The sequence below is a fragment of the Ornithorhynchus anatinus genome, chromosome X3 (genome assembly GCF_004115215.2).
Source record: "Ornithorhynchus anatinus isolate Pmale09 chromosome X3, mOrnAna1.pri.v4, whole genome shotgun sequence".
NCBI lineage: Eukaryota > Metazoa > Chordata > Mammalia > Monotremata > Ornithorhynchidae > Ornithorhynchus > Ornithorhynchus anatinus.
Window position 1 is genome coordinate 22,490,971 of NC_041751.1, and position 18,766 is coordinate 22,509,736.

The 18,766-nt window shown below is 44.4% G+C and overlaps 1 protein-coding gene and 2 non-coding genes across 6 annotated transcripts in view; 2 read left to right on the plus strand and 1 right to left on the minus strand.

The window, feature by feature from the left end:
- Positions 1-18,766, plus strand: part of LOC103169698 — a 92,672-nt gene that overhangs the window by 37,594 nt on the left and 36,312 nt on the right. The window lies entirely within an intron of this gene.
- LOC114807760 lies at positions 1,642-1,779 on the minus strand. The gene has a single exon (XR_003755834.1). It is a non-coding gene; the product is annotated as a small nucleolar RNA SNORA7 (small nucleolar RNA).
- Positions 6,010-6,147, plus strand: LOC114807742. The gene has a single exon (XR_003755817.1). It is a non-coding gene; the product is annotated as a small nucleolar RNA SNORA7 (small nucleolar RNA).

Here is an 18,766-nt window from a genome sequence, read left to right on the forward strand (position 1 = left end):
GGCTCATGCTTGTTCCACTAGGCCACATTGCTTCTCTTTTCTCTCTGTGGATTTATGTGGCAGGGAGGAGACTGCCTCCCATTTTCCCTGTGAGCATGGGTGCCCAGGCAAACCTGGATAACATGCAGGGCTGTCTGAGGGTGGGAATGAGGTTGGAACAGTGGCTGCATATTGAAAAAGTTCCTGTCATCATTGCAGCAGTAAAGTCAACTTCCTAGCTCTATGTTGCTCTCAGCTCTCCTGCTTCATCCCCTCACTCCCACTGTCCTGGCAGTCTGGAACTTCATCCTTTCCCTAATCCAACAGACCTCAGCTCTAAAGTCCTCTTAGAATCCCATCTCCTTCAACAAGCCTTCCCTGATTAACTCCACAAACCCTAATCATATTAATCCAATCACCTCTAGCATTTATGTATTTATTTATATCCTCCCTCACCACTCAAGTAATTATCAGTCAATCAATCGTATTTATCCCCATCTTCCCTCTCAAATCCTCTGCTCTCCGTGACTTTCCCATCACTGTTCACTGCTCCGCCATCCTTTCTGTCTCACAAGTTTGCATCCTTGGCATTACCCTTGATTCATCTCTCTCTTTCAACCCCCATATTGAGGCAGCCACCAAATCCTGCCAGTTCTGTCATCACAGTATCTCCAGAATCTATCCCTTCCTTTCCATACAAGCTACCACATTGGTCCAAGCACTTGTAGCCCTTCTTGACTACAGCATCAATCTCTTCACTGACTTCCTTGTCTCCAGCCTCTCCTCTTTCCAGTCCATACTTTGCTGTCTGTATGATTTTTTTCTAAAAATAATCATCCTGAGCAGCTTTCCCCAATCCTCACAAATCACCAGTGGTTTTCCATCCATCACTGCATCAAGCAGAAACTCCTGATCATTGACCATCCTATCTGGAGCTCCTTCATATCTGACTGACCGCCACTTCCCCATTTGCAAAGCCCTTTGGAAATCCCATCTCTCAAAGGAAGCCTACCCCAACTAAGCGCTCACCTCCCCATCCTATTCGCCTACGAGATGGTAAGCTCTTTGAGGGTAGTTATCATATCTACTCTCTTGTATTCTACTCACATCTATTCTGTGGTACTTTCTCAAGTTTTTAATCCAGTGCTCCACACATAGTAGCTCTTAGTAAAATACCACTCCTAGATTCATTCATTTCAATTGTGTTTATTGAGCGCTTACTGGGTGCAGAGCACACTAGATAATCAATTGAAGTCAGTTTATTTATTCTGATTTCACCATTTGTAATACCTTCATATCTGTCTCCCCCATTAGAATGCAAGCTCTGTTGTCCTATCCCAACCACTTAGAACTATGCACCAGAGGTTGCTCAATAAATACTTTTCTATTACTCCTACTACTCATATTATTACTCCTTCTACTGCTATTACTATTATCACACATCTACCAGTCTGTTTGAAGCCTTGTCTTATGCTGTCGAATCATCGCCAACCCCTAGTGATGCCATGGAGAGAATGCCCCATCTCCCTTTGGAATCGTTCCCGGTAGCATACCCAGAGAGTTTTCTTGGTAAAAATACGGAAGTGGATTACCAATGCCTCCTTCCTTGCAGTCAACTTGACTCTCCACCCTCCATTCTCTGCCCAGCACAAGGGAGCTTTGACTTGTAGCAGATTGACTTCCATTTGCTAGCCGCTGCCCAAGCTAGGAGTGGAATGATTATGCCTCTGCTTGACTCTCCCTCCCATAGTCGAGACTAGTAGAGTACTGGAAACTCTCCAGGTGCGACCCTGAGAGGGGCTGTTGAAGCCAGCTAACTACAACAACATGGAGCTGAAGTTATCACCAGTTTTGTCAAGCATAAGAACAGAGACTAGTTTAATGACAACAATGATGAATAGCTGGCCTCCTACCCAAGCAAAATATATCTTTCAGAACATAGCACAATCATCCATCAGAAGCAAATAACCGTGAGGCTCAGATAAAAAGGAGAGCCATGTGAAGTAACAGGTGAGATCACCTTGCAGGTAAATCCAACTTCAAGAGCTTTAACCACAGCTTTGAATTGGACATATGAGCTTTAAAAAGCATCAGCAGCCCCTGTAAATCAATTTGTTGGTGCCATCAGCTGAAATTGCTTGCAGGTAGTGGGAAAACTTCTGTAGCTATCTCATCAGGAAGCCCTAAACAATCGGGCACAAGAACCTGTTATTGCCAACCCACATCTGAGGCCAGCTGTGCATGAAGTCAGTTCAGCAATCTGTCAGGTAAAAGAGTGGAAAGTACCCAGGTCAAAATAGATTACTTAGGGAGAGGGGAGCTACCAAATTTCAAGCATTATCTTTTCATATAAATTGCACCCAGTGATTGCTGCAGGAAGAAAGATGAAGTCATTCCATATGTTATGAAAGACATACAGATAATTCCAGTCCTTAAAAGGAAGGATGATCACACCATTTGCTATAACTACCATGGGATATCTTTAGTGGCCATAACTGGATAGCTTTGTATCCTGCCGACTCATCTCTTTACCCCATCACTGACAAAACAACTATCTCAGTAGAATCTCAATTTGGCTTTAGAGCAAGCAGAAGTACTGCAGATATGAGCTTTTGTGCAAAGCGGTTGCAGGAGAAATCTCAGGAACCAAATACTGGATTGTTACCCGAACATTTTGACATTTCTATGCTACGGAGCACTGTGAGCAAACTTGTCCGATCATCCAAAAGTCGTAACCATTTTATAACAATTCCACGATTGACTGTGTTCCTAATGGAGGCATGTTAGCTGCAGTCATTGTCATAGCAACAGGAGTTGTTAGTCATTTTGAACTATGCCCCAGGTATCAAAGAGGCAACAGCAAAATCCACCAAGGACATATATAGGGGCTTTTAGGAGGAATAATAGTATTGTTGACCAGATAGTATATATATATATACTTGTATATATATGTACTTGTATATATATATACACACACATATATATATATATGTACTTGTATATGTATATACTTGTATAGTATATATATATATATATACACTTGTTTCTGGGCTCCCTGGACATTTGATATGTCCATCCCCATCCTCATCCTCACATCATTTATGTATGTAACTATGAATTCTATATTATTTATATCATAAATGATTTATTTACAGTATTTATTTGCATTAATGTCTGTCTCCTCCTTCTAGACTGTAAGCTCATTGTGAGCAGGGAATGTTTCTACCAACTCTGTTGTATCGTACTCTTCCGAGTGCTTAGTACAGTTTTCTGCACACAGGAAGTGCTTGATATTGCACTCTCCCAAGCATCTAGAAACAGCATTGCCTAGTGGGTAGAGCGCAGGCAGGTCAGGGAGTCAGAAGGACCTGGGCTCTAAACCCCGCTTCACCACTTGTCTGCTATGTGACCTTGGACAAGTCACTTAACTTCTCTGTGCCTCAGTTAGCTCATCTGTAAAATGGGGATTAAGACTGTGAGCCCCATATGGTACAGGGACTGTATCCAACCCAATTAGCTTGTATCTATCCCAGCATGTAGAAGAGTGCTTGACATATAGTAAGTGCTTAACAAATATCATTATTATTATTATTATTATAGTGCCCTGCACACAGCAAGCACTCAATAAATACCCCTGTTATTGATGTTGATGACGATGATGATGTTTTGCACAAATGGAAAAGTGTTTAACCTGCATTATTTAGAATCCAAAATCTAGATATCCATGTTCCTTCAGTAACCTGCACCGTGTCACATCACAGAAGTTCTCTTGCTATAATTCTACACTTTCATCTGCTCAGCAACACTATTCTTCCCAAAGCCCCCACCACTATTCCAGATCTTTAACTCCCTCCTGACATCCCTGGTGCCCTCAATTCCTTCCTCACTAACTTCTTAATTAGCAAGATAAAAGTTATCAGATGTGAACTTCCAAAAGTACCACTCTCCCCTCCTCAATACTCTTCTGCTCTGACTTCCACATTCTCCTTCTTTCCCAATTGTCTCCCAAGAAGTCTCCCATCTGCTTTTAAAATCTAATCCCTCCCCTGTTACAATCGTTTGCCCCATCTACTTCTCCTCCTTAACTTTTCTCTGCTGCATTGGCTACTGTTGATCACTCTCTCTTCCTAGACACTTTTTCTGACCTTGGTTTCATTGACACAGACCCCTCCTGGTTTTCTTCTTATTCCTCTGATGGCTTCCTTTCAGTCTTGCTTCATGACTCTTTGGCCTTCTCTCACTTTTTAATTGTGGTTGTCCCCAGGAGGCTCAGTTCTGGGTCTTCTACTTTTCTGTTTCTTCATTCATTTTCACAGGAAGTTCATCTGCTAGCATGATTCAGCTACTACCTCCCATGTGGATGATTCCCACCTCTCACCTGCCGTACAGTCTTGCCTCCATAAAGATGACCTGTCTGGAACTTAAACATTATAGGAGAAGCAGTGGAAAGAGCACTGGTCTGCGAAGCAGTGGAAAGAGCACTGGTCTGCAATTAAGACCTGGGTTCTAATTCTTGCTCTGCCGCTTGCCTGCTGGGTGACCTTGGGAATGTCTTTTACTTCTCTGTGCCTTAATTTTGTCATCTGTAAAGTGGGACCTCAGTAGCTGTTCTACTGTCCCTGTCCTCTTTCAACCAGGAGCTCTGAGTGGGACAGGGACTTTGTCAAATCTGGTTATCTTGCATTAACCCTAGTGTTTAGTACAGTACTTGACAGATAGGAAGTGCTTAGCAAATGCCACAATAATTGTTATTGATATGGAAAAAACTGGCAATATGACTAAACTAATTTTCCTACCACAGTTGACAATACCACCATCCTTCCTGCCCCAGAAGCTTGAAATCTTGGTGTCATCTTTGATTCTTCTCTGCCTTTCACCTTTCTCCTTCAGATAGCACATTCAAGGATCTGAAGATCCCCCAGGAGCCTCTCTTCCCGAGTAGGTGAAGACAAAACATAAATTCCTCTCTTTCAAACATTGCTGTGACTGCCAAGTAGCAACTCAGTATTCTGAGGACCAGAGGCCAGACGGAAATATACCTGCTTCCAATATTGTGTTTCTCATTGATGACTCAAACTTCTGTGCCTCATGAGAAATAGACACTTTCTTGACCTTTTTATCCTGATTCATTTAATATTGTTCTGCAAAGGGATTTATACATATTCCTTGTCACCATTCAGTTCTGTATCTAGTATGGTGCCTGGCACATAGTAAGCGCTTAACAAATACCATAATGAATTGATTATTACTAAAGGCCAAAATAATATATGATACAAAACTCCTGACTCGCCCCAAATCTCTTCTGTAGAGTGTTGGCCAACCCAATTTATTTGTATTCACCAGCAGCACTCAGTACAGTCCCTGGCATGCAGTAAGCACTTAAATACCACAGTTATTATCATTTTAGGAGCTATGCCTCCTTCAAATGGAGATTGTCCAGTGGTGGATCAAAGTAGTAGAGAAGCAGCGTGGCTTAGTGGATAGAGCATGGGCCTGGGAGTCAGAAGGACCTGGGTTCTAATCCCGGCTCTGCCCCAGGTCTGCTGTGTGACCTTGGGCAAGTCACTTAACTTCTCTGGGCCTCAGTTACCTCATCTGTAAAATGGGGATTAAGACTGTGAGCCCCATGTGGGACAGGGACCGTGTCCAACCTGCTTAACTTGAATCTACCCCAGAGCTTAGAACAGGGCTTGGCACATAGTAAGTGCTTAACAGATAACATTATTATTATTATTAGTAGTAGTATTTATTAAGCACTTACTGTACCCAGACCATTTTACTAAGGGCTGGGAAGAGTATACAAGTGGGAATTAGATCCTCTCCCTGCTTCTCTGGGGGCTCACAATCTAAGTCTATTTCATATTGTCTTCCCTATGTTGATCTTGTCATTCTCCCACTTGCACAGAAGAATATACCTCTATGAGGCACCAAGTTTTTCATTCTAGAGAAAGATGAATGCAGATCGAGGAATTACATAATGTGTGAGATTAGAAGTTGGCTCTATTCCCTTCAATTAGTCCTCAGTAGAACCCCCTCTTAGGGTCGCACCTGGCGAGTTTCCAGCACTCTACCAGTCTCGACTATGGGAGGGCGAGTCTAGCAGAGGCCTACCCATTCCATTCCTAGCTTGGGCAGTGGCTAGCGAGTGGAAGGCAATCTGCGACAAGTCAAAACTCACCCATTCTGGGCAGCAGCAGCACGGGAGAGAGTCGAGGGCGGAGACTCTGGTTTGCTGCGCGGAAGGAGGCAACGGTAAACCACTTCCATATTTTATCAAGAAAACTATGGATACACTACCAGAACAATTGCAGATGGAGGTGGGGTGTTCTGGGAGAGATGTGTCCATGGTGTCGCCATGGGATGGAGACGACTCAACAGCCTAAGGCAAGACAAGATTTACTGAACACTCACTGTGTGCAGAGGACTCTACCAGGTCTGTGAGGAGCTACAAAGAGCCTTGCTATATTTACTAATCTCACACGTGGGGGTGGAAGTAATATTAAAGATTCATTTGGGAAAGAAGTCAAACTTCACAAATAAGTTATATGTTTCAAATTTACTGCCTCTTATGTGTAATACCTTCCCCCGAAAACTAAGAGATTCTAGGGTGATGAAGGAGCCTTCTTAGAAAGGGGCAATGTCTGGAAAATGCTTGAGCCTTTGAAATCATTTTGGAAGGTTTTGAATGGTTTTAAAATTCCAGCAACTCTTTTGAATGACCAAACCATTCCAAATCACCCCCAAATCATTAGTACAATATTTGTGGTTTCAAGGATGTTTTGAAATCACAGTGCCTTATCAAAACAATTTCAAAATGATTTAAACATTTTGGGGGTTTTGAAATGGATTCTAAATGCTTACTGACATTTTCTTAATTGTTTTGAATGCTTTGATTGGTCAAAATGCTTTGAAAATGACTTGAAAGAGTTTGAAGTAGTTCAGGAAAGATTGATGCAGATTTGTTGCGGGGTTTGTGGAGGTTTTTCTTGGTAGTACTTAGGTCTTTGTATAGAAAGTGCCATCGTAGAGGTGCTTTTCTCAGAGATTAAAGAAGAAATTAAGGAATGACCTACATAAATCTCTATTTTAATATAGTGGCTTTTCATAGGGGGATCTGAAGTAATTGAAGCCACTTTTCACCTTGATATAGAGAAGCAGCCTGGCTTAGTGGAAAGAGCAGAGGCTTGGGAGTCAGAGGTCGTGGGTTCTAATCCTGGCTCCACCACTTGTCAGCTTTGTGACTTACCCAAATGGGGACGAAGACTGTGAGCCCTATGTGGGACAACCTGATTACCTCGTATCTACCCCAGCGCTTAGAAGAGTGCTTGGCAAATAGTAAGTGCTTAACAAATACCATAATTATTATTATTAGAGAAGCAACATGGCTTAGTGGAAAGAGTACTGGCTTGGGAGTTAGAAGTCATGGGTTCTTATCCCGGCTCTGCCACTTGTCAGCTATGTGACCTTGAGCAAGTCATTTAACTTCTGTGTGCCTCAGCTACCTCATCTGTAAAATGGGGATGAAGACTTTGAGCTCCGCGTGGGACAACCTGATTACCTTGTATCTACCCCAGTGCTTAGAACAGTGCTTGGCACATAGTAAGCGCTTAACAAATACCAACATTATTATTATCATTATTAACCCAACTTTAGCATTTGTTGACAAACTGGTTGAGTTGTGGATAGGGAAATGCCAAGTAAAATCCAGTCCTTGTAACAATACATCAAGTGCAAGCCTTATGTTTATCTTAAATGCCACACGCGGTCAAAATCAGAACTAGTGAAATGACCAGATTTTTCTTCAACTAGAATAGGATGAATGTGAGCCATTAAAGGGAGATGGGAAGAAAGAACATGGATGAAAGAGAGAGAGAAAATAGGGGCCAAAGAAAAAGGAATTGTTGAGAGGAGTAGGGGTCAGAAAAGGAGACAAGAAAAAGAGAGAAAATGGAGGAGGAGGAGAGAAGTAATTTGGTCCAGTGGAAAGAGAGCACAGGTCTGGGAGTCTGAGGACTTGGGTTCTATTCCTGGCTCTGCCACTTGCCTGCTGTACGACCTTGGGCAAGTCACTGAACTTCTCTGTATTTCAGTTTCTTTCTATGTAAAATGGGAATTAAAATACCTTTCTCCCTTCTACTTAGCCTGTGAGCGCCACGTAGAACAATAATAATAATAATAATAATAATTGTGGTTTTTGCTAAGCCCTTACTATGTATCAGGCACTGTACTAAGTGCTGGGATGGATACAAGCAAATCGGTTTGGATACAGTCCCTTGTCCCACATGGGGCTCACAATCTCAATCCCCATTTTGCAGGTGAGGGAACTCAGGCACAGAGAAGTGAAGTGACTTGACCAAGATCACACAGCAGACAAGTGGCGGAGCCAGGATTAGACCCCATGACCTTCTGGCGCCCAGGCCCGTGCTCTAGCCACTACACCATACTGTTTCTCCAACCTGATTATATTCTATCTAACCCATCGCATAGAATAGTGGTTGGCCCTTAACAAATACCAAAAAAAAAAAAATAATAAAAATAAGTGTCAGGGGGAGAAGAAAAGGAATAGGAGAAAGGGGAAAAGCGATGACTCCCAAGCATCACCATCCCCTGCCATTGCAACCAGAACAATTGTCAGCTGCCCACCACCACTACCTGAGCAGGAAAAGTTAGCAGAAGTAGAAAATGGCAGGGAGGAGGAAGAGAGGAGAGGCTGCCATACCTTTTCCTCATTCTTTTCTATCTCTTCCCTCTCCAATTTTTCATTCCCCTTCTCCTCTGCTGCAGTGGCAAGGGATACATTCCATCTTTTTTATTTTAATCTATGTTGCTGCCCTGTTCTAACCGTTCTGGAAAATACCAGGTAAGGACCTAGGTTGGGCCAACTCAGTTATACAGGTGGAAGAGATGACAATGCTGTCTCTGAAGAGGCACTCTGACAACCATCATTCTCCCATTTAAAGTCAGACAACTGGCCACCCGAAGACAAACAATAATAATAATAACAATAATAACAGTGGTATTTGTTAAGTGCTTACTATGTGCCAGGCATTGTAGTAAGCATAGAGGTAGATGCCAGAAAATAGGATTGTTTCTAGTCCAGAAACAGATCACTAAAGATGATCTGAGGACATGACTAATGAGATAGATGGCAGTTGCTTTTGTTAGCAGTTTTTTTTTTCCAAACCATTCTCTTTTTCTCACCTTGATTCAACAACATGAAGTAATGAGTTTTGTCTCTCCTGAGCCCAATTAAACGTGACCACTGTGTTCTCTATCACTATCAGTCCCTTTCTGGAAATGGTAATGACCCAGATTTTCCAGTTAGGACATCTCCCTATGCACCCAGAGTTCCTTTTGCCATCCATACCCCCCTACTGCTCCCAAAACAGTGTATGAGGAAGGGGATTTGGGTTAGCTCTCAACTTTCTTAATTCCAGTCCAGAGCAAAATATTCTCAAGTGTGGGCCATCCAATAAGTGAGCAAAGGCAGATGCTACCTTCCTGCTGCTACCTTTTTCCTCCATATGGTAGAAGTAAAGCCGAAAAAGACAAATAGGATGAGGTGATTTGCAGCCTGAACTTGGGGTAATTGTGCTACATACCTGGCTCCTGTGATAATGGTTTTAACTTTCCTGAAACAAAGAGGCAAAACATTTAGAGAAGCTTCTCTCTCTTTCCATTCCCCATACCCTTTCCCCCGGATTAGTGATGATTCTAGTCGATATTTAACATTCCTCGGTGTGGGCACTGTTATTATCTGGACATAGTGGATAGAGCACGGGCCTGGGAATCAAAAGCTCATGGGTTCTGATCCCAGCTCTGCCACTTTTCTGTTGTGACCCTGGGCAAGTCACTTCACTTCTCTGTGCCTCAGTTACCTGATCTGTAAAATGAGGATTGAGACTGCGAGCCCCACATGGGACAGGGACTGTGTCCAACTTGATTTGTCTGTATCCACCCCAGTGCTTAGTACAGTGCCTGGCACATAGTAAGCGCTTAACAAATGCCCAACACCCAGTACAGTGCCTGGAACATAACGCTTAACAAATGCCCTAATTTTTACTTGTTCATTAAAATAATGGCTCTATTAACAGCTTTTGTGTTTCTTGGGGCTATGGTGATCTCAACATGCTCATATTGCCATTTCTCAAAAATGACATATTGCAGTAGTGCTATTTTAATAGTTGGTCATTTTTTCATGCCTACATAAAAAAAATGAACCTTTGAGATTCAAATGCTGTTTATTGTTGGTATTTTTAGTTTGCTTTTTTCTTGGATGTTGGTAAGAGGAAATCATTTCATTTGGACATTTTCCCCATGATTTTGGTGAATTGAGAATGCATTCACTGATAAGTTATTCTAACTGAATGATTAATAACTCAAGAGCATCTATAATCAATTGCTCTGGGCAGTGCATTGTCATTATATCAGCTTTTTCTGTTAATGGACTCCATCCCTTCATTGATCCTTAGGGTCTTCAATATTTGTGTGGATGTCCCTGATGACCCTTCCACTGTCTACTTCCTCTCACTCCTCAACTCCAGTAACCTCCTGCTCCACCCCACCTCACACACTCACCAATTTGGGCAGACACTTGATCTCATCATCTCCAGTCACTGAACAATCTCTACCCTCTCCAACTCTGAAATTCCTCTATCAGACCACAACTTCCTCGCCTAGTCTTTCCCTCACACGGCCACTCCCCATAAATCTGTCCTGTTCTCTCAAAGAGACCTCTGATCTTTTGACTCCCTCCAATACTCTAAAGCCATCATCCTGCATTTGCCCTCTATACCTAAACTACCTTCTCTTGGTGCATAAATCGACACCTTCAGTATCACTCTCTCCACTGAATTGAACTCCCCTGTTCCCCTGTCTCTCTGTCAATCTTGTACCACCAATCCGCAACCCTGGATCAACTCCACAGTTAATTTCCTTCACTTCTGTGCTCGAGCTGTAGACTGCAGCCTGAAGAAATCCAGACTTCAGTCTGACCTCATCCATCTGAATTTCATTCTCACCTGATACAATTCTGCCCTGTCCTCTTTCTGACAACAATACTTCTCCTTCCTAATTGACTCCCTTATCCATTGCCCTTGCCAGATATACCAGATATTTAAGCTTTCTCCTCAAACCTTCTTTCCCCCTCCCAAACCATCTCTTTCTCCTATTGACCTAGCCACACGATTATTGATGAAGTTGAAACCATCAGGCATGGACTCTCTAAAATCTTTTCTCCTCTCCAGTCCCCCTTCCTCCTCTAGCCTCTTTGACTTTCTCATGATGATGATGATGGTGGTGGTATTTGCCAAGCGCTATGTGCTGAGCACTGTTCTAAGAGCTGGGGTAGATACAAGGTTAACAGGTTGTCCCACGTGGGGCTCACAGTCTTTATCCCCATTTTACAGATGAGGGAACTGAGGCCCAGAGAAGTGAAGTGACTTGCCCAAAGTCACACAGCTGACAAGTGGTGGAGTCAGGCTTCGAACCCATGACCTCTGACTCCCAAGCCCATGCTCTTTCCACTAAGCCACGCTGCTTCCAACAGTAGCTCCAGAAGAGACCTCTTGCTGCCTCCCAAAATCTACCCCCTGCAACTATACCTCTAAGCCCATCCCTCATAAAATACTTGTCCCTTCCCTTCTTCCCTCCTTGACCACTGTCTTCAACTGTTCACTTTCCAGTGCCTTCTTCCCCATTACTTTCAAACATGCTTACGTATCCCCTAACCTAAAAATCCCTCTTTTTTTTAAATGGCATTGGTTAAGCACATATTATGTGTCAAACACTATCCTAAGCCCTGGGGTAGGTACAAGTTAATTAGGTCAGACGCAGTCCGTTTCCTGCATGGGGCTCACAGTCTAAGAAGGAGGGAAAACAGGCATCACCAATGAATATTCATTCATTCATTCATTCATTCATTCAGTTGTATTTTTGAGCACTTAATGTATTTAGAGCACTGTACTAAGTGCTTGGAATGTACAGTTCAGCAACAAATAGAGACAATCCCTATCCCACAATGGGCTCACAGTCTAGAATGGGGGAGACAGACATCAAAATAAGTAAGCAAACATCAGTGGCACCAATATAAATGAATAGAATCATAGGTATATACACATCATTAATAAAATAAATAATAAATATGTACATATATACACAAGTGCTGTGGGGAGGGAGGGGAGTAGAGCAGAGGGAGGGAGTCGGGCGATGGGGAGGGGAGGAGGAGCAGAGGAAAAAGAGGGCTTAGTCTGGGAAGGCCTCCTGGAGGAGGTGAGCTTTCAGAATGGCTTTGAAGGGGGGAAGTGTGCTAGTTCGACAGATGTGAGGAGAGAGGGCATTCCAGGCTAGAGGTAGGATGTGAGCCAGGGGTCGACAGTGGGACAGGCGAGAATGAGGCACAGTGAGGAGGTTAGCCGCAGAGGAGTGGAGTGTGTGTGCTGGGCTGGAGAAGGAGAGAAGGGAGGTGAGGAAGGATGGGGCAACGTGATGGAAAGCCTTGAAGCCAATAATGAGGAGGTTTTGCTTGATACAGAGGTTGATAGGCAACTACTGGAGATTTATAAGGAGTGGGGTGACATGCCCAGAGTATTTTTGTAGAAAGATAACCCGGGCAGCAGAGTCAAGTATAGACTGAAGTGGGAAGAGGCAGGAGGTTGGGAGGTCAGAAAGGATGCTGATGCAGTAATCCAGTAGGGATATGATGAGTGATTGTAACAACAAGGTAGTGGTTTGGATAGAGAGGAAAGGGCGGATCTTGGCGATGTTGTGAAGGTGAGACCGGTAGGTTTTGGTGATGGATTGGGTGTGTGGGGTGAATGAGAGAGCGGAGTCAAGGATGACACCAAGGTCTTGGGCTTGTGAGACAGGAAGGATGGAATAGTTGAGGAACCTGAAGCACAGAAAATCTGAGTGACTGGCCCAAGATCACAAAGCAAGCAATTGGCAGAGCTGGGATTAGAACCCAGGTCTTTTGATTCCCAGGCCCATCCTCTCTCCACTAGGCCGTACTGCTTCTCCCTTTATGCCGTGGCTGCATACAGTTATTGCCCCATCTCCCTCCTACCATCCCTCTCAAAACTCCTTGAGAGAGTTGTCTACACGTTGCTGTCTCCACTTTCTCTCCTCCAATCCTCATTCATTCAATTGCATTTATTGAGCACTTACTGTATGCAGAGCACTGTACTAAGCACTTTGGAGAGTACAATACAATAATAAACACATTCCCTGCCCACAGTGAGCTCACAGTCTAGAGTGGAGGAAACAGACATTAATATCGATAAATAAATTACAGATAAGTATGTGAATGCTGTGGTGCTGGGAGTGGGGAAGAAGAAATAGAGCAAGTCGGGGAGATGCAGAAGGGAGAGGGAGAAGAGGCAAGTGGGGAGGTTAGTCAGTCAAGACCTCTTGGAGCAGATGTACCTTCAATAAGCCTTAGAAGGGGAGGAGAGTAATTGTCTGTCAGATTTGAGGAGGGAGGCCACTCCAGGCCAGAGAAAGGACATGGGCCAGGGATCAGTGGTGAGATAGATGAGATCGAGGCTCAATGAGAAGATTAGCATTAGAGGAGCAAAGTATGTGGACTGGGTTGTAGTAGGAGAGTAGTGAGGTGTGGTTGGAGGGGGGAAAAGTGCTTAAATGCTTTAAAGCCAGTGGTGAGGAGTTTTTGTTTGAAGTGGAGGTGGATGGGCAACCACTGGAGTTTTTTGAGGAGCGAGGTTGCATGTCTTGAACGTTTTTGTGGAAAAATGATCCAGGCAGCAGAGCAAAGTGGAGTAGGGAGAGGCAGGAGGCTTGGAGGTCAGCCAGGAGGCTGATGTAATAATCCAGGTGGGATAGGATGACTGATTGTATGAACATGGTAGCAGTTTGGATGGAGAGGGAAGGGAGGCTTTTAGTGATGTTTTAAAGGTAGGATGACAAGATTTAGTGATGGATTGGTTATGTGGGTTGAATGAGAGAGAGGATTTAAGGATAATCCCAAAGGTTACAGGCCTGTAAGGAAATATGGTGGTACCATCTACAGTGATGGGAAAGTCAGGGGGAGGATAGGGTTTGGGTGGGGAGATAAGGAGTTCTGTTTTGGACATATTAAGCTTAAGGTGATGGGAGGACATTCAAGAAGAGATGTCTTAAAGGCAGGAGAAAATGTGAGACTGCAGAGAGGGAGAGAGATCAGGGCTGGAGATGTAGCTTTGGGTATCACGCATATAGAGGTGGTAATTGAAACCATGGGAGTGAATGAGTTCTCTATAGGAGTGAGTGTAGATGGAGAATAGAAGGGGACCCAGAACTGAACCTTGAGGGACCACCACAGTTAGGGGGTGGAGACAGAGGAGGAGCCCATAAAGGAGAATGAGAATGAGTGGCCATAGAGATAAGAGGAGAACCAGGAACGGATAGTGTCAGTGAAGCCAAGGTTGGATAATGTGTCCAGGAGAAGGGGGTTGTCCACAGTGTTGAAGGCAGCTGAGAGGTCAAGGAGAATTAGGATGGGGTAGAGGCCATTGGATTTGGTAAGAAGGGGATCATTGGTGACCTTTGACAGGGCAGTTCCTGTGGAGTGAAGGGGACAGAAGCCAGATTGGAGGGAGTCAAGGAGAGAATTAGAGGAGGGGAATTTGAGGCAGTGGGTATAGAAAACTCGCTCAAGGAATTTGGAGAGGAATGGTAGGAGGGATATGGGGGGATAACTGGAGGGAGCCGTGGGGTCAAGGGAGGGGTTTTTTAGGGGAGGGGAAGGATGGGCATGTTTGAAAGCGGTGGAGAAGAAGCTACTGGAGAGCGAACAGTTGATGATGGCTGTTAGGGAGGGAGGGGGCAAGAGTTTTGATAAGGTGTGAAGAAATGAGGTCAGATGCACAGTTGGAGGCAGGAGATCTCCTCTAGAGATACTGCTGGGAAGGATGGGAGAGTTGAAGAGGGAGCCAGAATGGGTAAGGACTTTGGCGATTTTAGGGACATCACATCTGATAATGTAAATTTTCTTAATTAGTGACCTGGTAACCGGGGGTAAGGAATGGGGGAGGCAGAGGGACGGGGGCCTGAGGAAGGAGTTAAAGGTCTGGAACAACTGGTGAGGGTGATAAGCATGGGTGTCAATGAGGGTGGAGAAATAATTTTGCCGGGTAGAGTAGAAGGCAGAGTTGAAGCATGCAAGGATAAACTCGAATTGGACCAAGTCAGCCTGATATTTAGATTTTCACCAGCACCGCTCTGTGGCTTGGTTTCCACCCCTTTCACTCCATGAAAACAGCCCTTTTTAAGGTCACCAACGACCTTCTTCTCACCAAATCTTATGGCCTCTCCTCCATCCTAATCCTAAACCTTTCAGCTGCCTCTGACACTGGGTACCCTCCATTTCTCATTCATTCATTCAATAGTATTTATTGAGTGCTTACTATGTGCAGAGCACTGTACTAAACTCTTGGAATGTACAATTCTCCTTGAAACGTTATCCAACCTTGACTTCACTGACATTGTCCTTTCCTGTTCTCCTTCTAACTCTCTGACAACTCCTTCTCAGTCTCATTTGCAGACTCCTCCTCTGCCTCCCATCCCCTGATGGTGGGTGGGCAGGGTGGCCCTCAAGGCTTAGTTGGGTCCCCTTCTATTCTCCATATATGCTCCCTCCCTTGGAGAACTCAATCATTCCCATGGGTTCAACTACTATTTTTTGCAGATGATTCCCAAATGTACATCTCCAACCTTGGCCTCTCTCCTCTGCAGACTCTTATTTCTTCCTGCCTTTGGGACATTTCTACCTGTATGTCCCACAGGCACCTCAAACTAAACATGTCCAAAACAGAACTCCTTATCTTCCCACCCAAAAACTGGCTTCTCCTACTTTTCCCCTAACACTGAACAATACCACTATCCTCCCTATCTCACAAGCCCTTAACCTTGACATTGTCCTCGACTCCTCTCTCCCATACAACCCACATATTCAATCTGTCACCAAATCCTTCCGATTCTACTTTTACAATATTGCTAAAATCTACCCTTTCCTCTCCATCTGAACTGCTACTATGCTGATCCAAGCACTATTCTCTCCCACCTTGAATACGGCATCTGCCTCCTCAATGACCTCCCTGCTTCCTGTCTCTCCCCGTTCCAGGCCATACTTCACTCTGCTTCCTGGATCACTTTTCTTAAAAAAAAAAAAACATTCATTCCTTGTTTCCCCACTTCTCAAAAACCTCTAGTGGTTGCCTATCCTTCTCCTCCACATCAGATAGAAACTCCTTACCATCAGCTTTAAAGCACTCAATCAACTTGCCCCTCCTATATTATACCTCACTGATTTCCTACTACAGCCCAGCCTGCACACTTCGCTCCTCTGGTGCAAGCTTTTTCACCGTACCCTGTTCTCATCTATCTCACTGCTAACCCCTTGACTATGTCCTTCCTCTGGCCTGGAACTTCCTCCTCCTCCATATATGCCAAACCACCTTCAAGGCCTTATGTAGGTCACATTTTCTCCAAGAGGCACACCTTGACTAAATACTCGTGCCCCAACTCCCTCTTCCTTCTGTGTCTTCTATGCACTTGGATCTCTACCCTTTGGGCAGTTGGTATTCACCCTAACCTCAGCTCCACAGCATTAACGTGCATATCCATAATTTACTCATTTATATTACTATCTGTCTTCCCTTCCAGACTGTAAGCTCGTTGTGGGCAGGGACTGTGTTTACCAACTCTATTGTATTGTTCTCTCCCAAGTGCTCTGCCCACAGTAAGTACTCAATAAATACTATTGATTGATCAATCGTGGCTGAGTGGTTAAGACGGTGGACTAGAAATACAATCGTGTTTCCCCGTGCAGGTTCAAATCTTGCCTACTATGCCCTTTGAGAAGCAGCATGGCATAGTGGATAGAGCACAGGCCTCAGAGTCAGAAGGTCATGGGTTCTAATCCCAACTATGCCACTTCTCTGCTGTGTGACCTTGGGCAAGACACTTCATTCCTCTGGGCCTCAGTTACCTCAATCTGTAAAATGGAGATTGAGACTGTGAGCCCCACGTGGGACAGTGTCCACCCAGATTTGCTTGTATCCATCCCAGTGCTTAGTACAGTGCCTGGCACATAGTAAGTGCTTAACAAATACCGATATTATTATAGAGAAGCAGCATGGCTTAGTGGATAGAGCCCAGGCCTGAGAGTCAGAAGGTCATGGATTCTAATCCAGGCTCTACCACGTATCTGCTGTGAGACCTTGGGCAAATCACTTCACTTCTCTGGGCCTCAGTTACCTCACCTGTAAAATGAGGATTAAGAGTGTGAGCCTGTGGGAGAGGGACTACATCTAACCTGACGACCTTGTATCTACCCCAGCGCTTAGAACAGTGCTTGTTACATAGTAAGCACTTAAATACCATAATAATAAAAATTATTATTATAATTATTACTACTAATGGACACAACTTCCCAGAAGGACAGCCCATGGAAAAAACTGGGAAATCAGTTGATATGCACCCAGCTAAATTGTGTCAAAGAAAGAACTCAGACTAGATATTTGAGGACTTGACTTCCACCACCCAGACACCATCAACAAGATACTGATTGTCCCCAGAGGAAACGGATAAGTGAACTTCTGTACAAACTTCCATCACTGGGTGGAGCTATAGCCTCTTGCTGCTTTTCATTGCCATATTAGATACAGTGCGTGTGTCTGAACACTCTGGGTGGTTCTGGATCTTTCAAAGGAGGACCAGGGATGCAGGATGGGACCTGAATAGGACCAGGGTGGGCATGAGAGACAGGTCACCAGTTTTTGGGGTGCTCCTGGGGGAACAGAGAACTTCCTGAAACAAAGCTGGAAAGGCAGAAAAGTGGTTGGTGTGACAGAGATGGAAAGAGAAGAAAGAGGAGGGATGGAAAAAGTCAGGGGTGACAATAAGGTAGGGGTGAGGAGGGAGGGCATAAAGAGGAGGAGGAGGGAGAGTGAAGAAGACAGGAGAGACGGGCAGGACAGGGTAGGATGAGAGGAGAAAGGAGGGATAAAAGTCAGGTGACAGAGAAAAGAAGGGGTTAGACTAAAGGGGAGAGAGAGAAAAAGAGAGGGGCAAAGTGGAAGAGGAGGAACAGAGAGGGAGAGAGAGAAAATGGACAGGAAGAAAAAGAGGGAGAAAAATGTAAGAGGGGAGAGCGAAAGAGATAAAGAGTAAGGGACAGAGGAGGAGAAATGGGGAGAAAAAGAACTTGTTGGAGCAGCCTAGTGTCAAGAGCATGGGTTTGGGAGTCAGAGGTCATGGGTTCTAATCCCAGTTCCATCACTTGTCTGCTGTGTGACCTTGGGCAAGCCACTTAACTTCTCTGTGCCTCAGTTCCCTCATCTGTAAAATGGGGGTGAAGACTGTGAAGACCCACGTGGGGCAACCTGATTACCTTGTATCTACCCCAGCGCTTAGAACAGTGCTTGGCAGATAGTAAGCGCTTAACAAATGCCATTTGGACTCAACCTGCCATTTGGTACCATTTGTTGCTGCATTAAGCACCCCCACCTATCAATCAACCAGTCATATTTATTGAGCACTTACTGTGTGCAGGGCACTGTACTAAGTGCTTGGGTGAGTACACAAAATATAACAGACCTATTCCCCACCCACAACGAGCTTACAGTCTAGAGGGGAAGCCAGACATTAATATAAATAAATTACGGCTATTTACATAAGTGGGTGGGGCTGGGGGTGGTGAAAAAGGAAGTGTGTCAGAGTGACACACAGGGAGTGGGAAAAGAGGAAATGAGGGTTTAGTCAAGGAAAGCACCCTGGAGGAGATACTCTT